We start from the raw sequence: 7407 nt of genomic DNA, 5'->3' as shown, positions 1-7407 counted from the left end.
GAGTAATACATAAATAAATAAATAAATAAATAACTGGGGTGAATAAATGAATGGGTAAATAAATAAATAATCCAGTGCCCCGTAATGACGGCAGCGGTGACGTCAGCGCCGCGCGGGGCAGCAACAAGTGCGGGGCGGGGCGGCACCGCGGGGCCACACGGGTGTGCGGTGCGGGACTCGCGGTGCGCCGATGCGGTGGGCACGCGCGGGCTTCTGTTTGTTCATTTGCGCTATCTCTGTGGGTAGGGCCGCTCCTTCACACAGCACGCACGCCAGCGGCGATTTCCATCTCGCACCCCAATCCCTCCGCTCCTGCCCCAGACCGCGGCTGATAACCACGCGCCGGGACGTTGCGGTGCTACCGCGGCGCTCGGACACTGCGGGGCGGCACCGCCTCCGTCACCGCTCTGCCATCGGCTCTACGCGAGTTTCGCCCCTCCCCGAGCCGAAATAAAGTAAATCCTCGCCTTGTTTATAGCAGAAATTGAAATTCCGCATATAATCAAAAGTTGGATTTTGTTCTGTGGGCGCTGGGTAACTTCATATGCATATTTTCTAACTTTTCTCCAGCCAAAAGAAATGTGTAAAATGCCGTCATGTTTCTGCACTCGCCTTGGAACATACCTTGTGCTGAAGCTTCTCATAAGGGCTGTTTTCAGTGGGGAGAGGGAAGAAGGCAGCCGGTGCGCAGGGTCAGTGAGCAGCCGTAATGCTGCACCCATGGCAGCACATCGTGGGTTACAGAGAAAACGGGATCGGGATCAGACAGAGCAGAGGCTGGAAATGAATACATAAAAACCAAAATAAGACTGCTCCTAATCAACAAAGCTGAACCCCAAAGCATTTAAAGCATCAGTTCATTAAATAACTTCATTTTCGTGCCTTACAATTAAAAATACTTGTGGCTAAGAATGTTGGGAGACGTGAAGCAATTTGAACTGAAGTCTTCTAAACCCATTTTCATACTTGGAACGGAACCCAACTGTGATCCAATCTCAAACCTCATGTTTGCATGCACAGGGGCCAGGGGCAGGCAGCAGCATTTGCTGTATTCCAGCTCGGTGTTTGCCACTCAGGGCTCTCCCTGCCAGGCTCTGCAGTGGCTGGGGCACCGTGGGCAGTGGGGCTGCTCAGGGCCGGCTCTGCGCAGAGCAGGGCTGGGGGGGCTGGGGCAGTGCGTGCCCGGCTGCTGGCCGAGATGCACCTCTCAGATGTCATTAATTGAGTCTGATGAATTTGGCTCCGGAGGGACCTATTACAGCAAGAATACAAGTGACATCAGAGCCATAACTTATACAAATCAAGTCCCTGAATTACATCTGAAGGCAATATGAAAATGCATGTGGGACTGCAAATGGTGTCAAATAACTCTGTTGTACCTTATTAATACCACCGAGCTAACAGAAACAGCCATGTTATCACCCTAATGACATTACACGTGTGTAATGCACACACAAGTGGGCTGCGTCACCACGATGCCATCACTCTGCTCGCAGCCTGAGGAGCGCGGTGACAGAGCAGTCTTTCAGGTCTGATGGACCATGGCTTGTGGCAGCCTTCTGCCCGTGTAATGGAGGAAGAGCTGGGCTGCAGAGCCCCATGGCTGGACACTTCAGTGCCCATCCCGGTTGTCCCTCCTCACTGTGGTCCTGCAGCAAGGTGCCAGTCCATCCGCATGCAAAGCTGCCTTTATCCTGAGTAGCATCTCTCCAGTGGAAACAGTCCTCCGTGCAACCCAACTGTTTATTTTTTAATCGTAAAGCTCGGAAAGGAATGGGCTTCAGATGTGCTGTGCTTTATAATGCTGCACGGGTCATGCGCACACATCCCACATCCATCTCCTGTCAGATCATTTACCTCAGCTGCTTTCAGTGAAAACAGCCTATACACACACACATCCTCACATGGGGGAGCTGCCGTCGTAAATACTGTCCAGAGAATGCCAGCCTGTGTTTGCCCACGGCAGCCCAAGCAAGTTGTGGCTCTCAGTGTGCCAGACCTACATTGATCTCAATACGTGAGCTGACCTCCTTCCACTCAGCATGCCTCAGCCAGCACGGTGTGTCTTCTGCCTTTGGTTTTAATGAATCGTCACTCTGCAGAGGACAGGCCAGTGCTGGGGGAGCTGGGCAGGGAGACCACAGCCCAATCCAGGTGAGGGATACCCCAGGCTCACATCTTCCTGCCCTCCTTTGATATTGAAGTTACTTTCAGGACATCTTTGCTTTGCCCAATGCCCAGCAGCCCCGCGGATAACATGCTGGGTTATTCCAAAGAGCGCAGCTATCTGCCATACTAGGGTCTTTACCTCACCTCCAGCTCCTCCCTTCTCTGCTCAAGTGAGCCCTGCATGCATTGTTGAAGTACGAGCATCCCCGAGGTCTAACCATGATGGATCCAGGCCTCTGCGGATGAGATCTTTTTTTTTTTTCAAATCCTCTTGAGAAACAGATGCTTTGGCTCATCTTCATTATACCTACTCTGATTTATTTTAATTGCTCTGGGTATCCGGAATACTACGATTGCATAATCTCATGCATATGCCTTTAAAAGGAAGCTTGGCTGTAATACCGAGAAGGCAATGCTACATACCAAAAAGGTACTATGCATAATCTAACTTGTTTTGGAAATCACTGGAAAGAGTTCTACTGAAAATTCACAGGAAAATGTACGCCACATTTGAGTGATGATTTTGAGAGGTGCTTTATCTAGCTTTTCGATAGAAAGGGCTCTGAAAATTGCATTCCTCCAAAAACTTCTGCCCTCTATGCCCAGAATGAAAGTGCAGTCGGTGGCAGCGATGCGCAGTGGTGTTATGGCCCTGGGGGCAGCTGCAGAGGGCTGTCACAGGACTGCAGAGAGTTCCTTGAGTGCCACCTCCTTCTCTTCTGATCTGATGCCATTCATGAGACACAAATTTTGTCTGCTTGTAAAAAAAGCCTGCACAGGCTTTCTTCCAATTAAGGAAAAAAAAAAAAGGTACTTAATAGTTCAACCTATAGGAAAAAGAATTTGTTTTGAAGTCATGTCAGTATTGTTATTAATGCACTGATTTCTGGAGAGAGATCCATATCTTACAGCTTTCTCTTTCTGCGTGTTTTTTAAGTATCTCTCTTTGTACAAATTAATACCTGCCATAAATACTGTCCCTGAAGCTAGTGGGGGAGAACTATGAAAGAATTTAACCAAAAACTTGGGAAAAAAAGAAACAAAGACAAAAAATACCTTTGGCATATTGATATGCTTTCCTGCCTTACAGGGAAAGGAAATACCATGGATTTGGTAGGCTACCTACACTGTATTCGTTATTCAAAACCATGGACCTGAGGTTTTATCTTGCAGGAAATACATTAGATCCATCCCCAACAGCCCTGCAGTCCACAGAGAAATGTATCTGTGTGACCTCTGCCTCTGGATTTGCAAGAGGTACTGTGGGGGGTGTTCAACTAAACGGGCTTTGCACAACACTGAGATAAGTAAGCCCAAGAAATTTCACTGGTGAAGGAGGATATCCCTAATCATATCTTATCTTTTCTGGTCTTTAAGGGGAACCACGAGCACTTTTCCCTTCATTTCACTTATATCATTTGTGTGGGATCAAACTGGATTCACGTTTATTAAAAAGGACAGATCCAGAACTGTAGCCAGCACTACCACGAACACAGGTGCTTTGACAAGGGACGTGTAGGGTATCCATGCTAACATTGCTAGTTTTTCCAGAACAACCAAGTTTACTAGTCCCCTTGCAGCAAATCCAGTGCATTCTTAGGGGACCTGTGGCTGCTTGGCGCAGCTGGGTCATGGGGACCTTGAGGAGCCCAGAGCTGCTGTCCTTGCAGCGTGCAGTACAGAGCTCTGAAATGTGAGCTCTGACCTATGTTCGGGCTCCTGAGCCCCTGCTCTTGGACTCCTCAGAAGCCATCATGAGCAGCAGTAAGATGTGCTGTGAACGGCAGCAACACCACCATTTAAAGGCTACACCTTTTAAACGCCCACAAATTTACTTCAGGTTCAGAGATTGTAATGAGATTCTAGTAGGGAGAATGAGCCCATAGAGACTATCAGGAATATTAATGTTATCACAGAAGTTTATTAGTGCCTGCACGTCTAGAAGTGGGTAAGGAAGCCCTTTGGGTTTTGTTGCGCTATCAGCAATTATCATGAAAAAAAAAAAAAGATTTTCTTGCTCCTCCCTCTGATTTGGTTTTGCAAATGAGGCTCCAAGATTTAAGTTTGTGAAGTGTTTTGGTATATCAGTGGAGCACACGCTTTCTCTGTTGTCTTCTGTGTACCTCCATTTCTCAAACAAGTGCTGAGGGCTTCCCCTCTTCTCACTTCTCATAAATGTGTCGCTCCTAGCTCAGCTGCTCCAGGTGCCTCATGCTGGGGAAGTCTGTAGGTGCTTCTGCCATTGCACAGAATTACAGTAACCCTTCAGAGGTGGGTTTGCACACCGGGTTCTTTCACTGCTTCCAAAGCAGCCAAAGCCCTTTGCTTTGCTCTCTTTTGTTCCTACTCACCTTCCTGCTGGTGGAAGGTATTGCCACTGCTTGATTTACAGTGGGAGCAATGCGGTCCTGTTGTTTATTCAGATGCCAAGAAGAAATCAGTGATCGGCTTCATAGGGAAAAAGCCAACAAGATGTGAGCATGGGCTCAGGAAATGTGCCCCAACAGGCCAGAAATCCTTCCTGTCCCTTCTCTTCTTTTCCTTTTTTATGGGTTAAGGGCTATAAAATCTTGTGCCTGTTATCTGTGCTGAGATCTAATGTCTTGATCAGTCTTTCTGAAAGGTTTGCATTTTTTTAAGCTTTTCATTTGTTTAAAGGGGGGAAAAAAGTCACAGTCATACTGACTGGTGGGATTGGAACCTCTAAGCAAAACTCTTGGTGCTGTGTGCTGAGTCAGCGGTGCTGTAGAACTGATGGGCTCGGTGCTGGAGGCTTGGGAGGAGGAACGTGCCCAGAAGGACATCCATTTCCCCTGCAAGTGTGGTGCAGGAGGCCTGGCCAAAGATGAACCAGGCTTTTATGTTTCTATGATTTTCTGACTTCAGAAGGAACCCATCCATTCTTAGTTCCAATGGAGCAGCAGCTTGGGTGCAAAATTTCACCCCTATTTACATTTTGAAAGAAAATATTGAATGCATGCTTGCTCTCAGAATGAGCCAACCAGGGATGAGGACTTCGTAGTGACCAGCCCTGCCTTTAGGAAGCAGCAGCAGCAGCACCCACTCATTCTCACAGGCAGTAGAGGTGCTCCTCTGCTGGGCAGCTCACCCGGAGCCATGCAGCACTCTGCCAGGCGGCGCATTCCCTCATCACAGCGGTGCCATGAGCATCTCCCCTGACACAAGCCCATCAAGAGATCTCTCCCTACTACCAGGCAAGGCCCCAGTTCGGTCTTGGTTAAACTCCTACTGCTCGGTGTGCTTTGAAAAGTGGGGTATATTGCTCATGGAGGAGCTCTTGGCTGTTACATTTAATTAAGGATTCTGATGAAATTTCTGCTTAAAATAACAAAGCTTGCTGTTCAGAAAAGCGTAGGTGATTCCCCCAGAGGTCTGGCCAGCATTCCTCCTCCTATTGTATAACATTATTGATTAATCAAAACTAATGCTCACAGCTGTTGCCTGATGGATAATGTCTTTGGTGTTTGCCTGCATATAATTATTTACTACTTTATTGATGTTATTTATTTCTTCATTAAGTATTGTTGACTGTTTAATTATGTGAAACACAACGGCAAGTGTCACTGCTAAAAGCTATGGGAAGGACTGCCCAGAGCTGAAATCTTTCGACCATAAACTGTAAAAATAAATCTGAAGATAAAAATTCTTCAGCCAACATTTTGAATGAAGACTACCAAACCGCAAATGCGCTACATGCAATCTGGAGACCAGTGCCAGCATGCCATGTTCAGAGAGATTTGCAATGCTGATTTGATTGCGCGTGGCAAAGGGCTTTTCAGAGTTGCGTGTTTTAGTAGAACTCCAAAACACATAGGAAAGGTCCCTGTCTATTATTCTTGGTAGCTGCATGTTTGAAATAAATCAAAAGGAAACTGATTTCCAAGATCTTACACCTGAGGGGTGCCTAACAAAGTGCCTTCCAAAACACAAATCCTGTGCCAAGTTCTGAGGACCTCCCAGGCCACATGTGGCCCTGCCCAGCACCCCTGGTGGAAAGCCGGGAACTCTCTCAGAGCTCCCCCCATGGTGCCCCTTTTGCCCCCTCGTTCTCCATGAGGGACAAGGCCCCTGTGCTGTTGCCCCAGCATTCCCCCTCCTCTTCCCTCTCAAAAGCACCAGGCAGGTCTCTGCCCAGCCCCTCTGAATCAGGGAGCCAATGTCTAATCCTTGGATCCATGTGAGACGAGAAGGGATGTGCTGAGGATTACTCAGCGCATGACATAAGGCCAACCTGGAACTGCTTTTATTTGCCATGGGGATGCGGGGACAAAATCAACATGTTACATTCTCTCTGGAAACCAAAAGGCAGTCAGGACAAAGCAGTTTTAAGACACACAAAGGCTTTCAGCAATCTCTAGGTACCAACTGTTTTAAAAGGCAGCAAGATGCATGACTGCAAATGTGCTATTAAAGAACATGGATCTTCTCAGTCTATGAACAAACAGGAAGACCCATGAATCCCGCTTTAGCTCACAAATCATTAACGCACCTATAACATATCCAAAGTCACCTCTGTATCTCCTTAGCCACAAAATAAAAATTCCAGGCAGCAGGCCCTTTCCCCAGGCAGGAGGACAAGTAGCTCTGGCAGCCTTGGTTGGCTATCAGTATGTGTTATTTGGTACCTACTAGTCCAGATGTTTCCATACAAACCCCTATACATCTCTTTCTTTCTTCTGAGGTAGTGCATTGAATTTAATGAGATCTTAGCTACCGTTTTATGAAAAGTACACAAAATGGCCAGTTGCCAAATCTCTAACCTCCCTGCAGCCTTCCCCTAACACAGTGGTCATCATTTTCTCTCTAGGGGCCCAGAAGAGGACTAGACTTATGCCTGGCACCATCATGTCACCTCTACCTGGTCCAATGCATGATTCAAGTTTTCTTTGGAGTTGAGATTCTCTCTGTACTCTCAATACACAATGTACACTCACCTCTTACTTTAGACGCATCTGTGAAATACCCCATGCTCTCAGGTAGTGTCTTCAAGGGGGAAGAAGCACACCTGCAGTACCACGTTGAAAAGTGCCAGGAGTATAGCCATGCTCAGCTGCACTGTATGGACACTGAAATCAAAGTAAAACAACAGCAGAATCAGGCAGTGCCTGTCAACTAGCAGACATCTTTGTGGCTAGATGCTCTGGCCTCATACTGTAGGTCACTAAAAAAAACAACCAACTGTCCCAGTGGATTAGTTCCTGCTATCTTCTTCCTCTA

This window comes from Meleagris gallopavo, chromosome 8, assembly GCF_000146605.3.
Source record: "Meleagris gallopavo isolate NT-WF06-2002-E0010 breed Aviagen turkey brand Nicholas breeding stock chromosome 8, Turkey_5.1, whole genome shotgun sequence".
Classification (NCBI taxonomy): domain Eukaryota; kingdom Metazoa; phylum Chordata; class Aves; order Galliformes; family Phasianidae; genus Meleagris; species Meleagris gallopavo.
Note: the sequence above shows the minus strand (reverse complement) of the source record.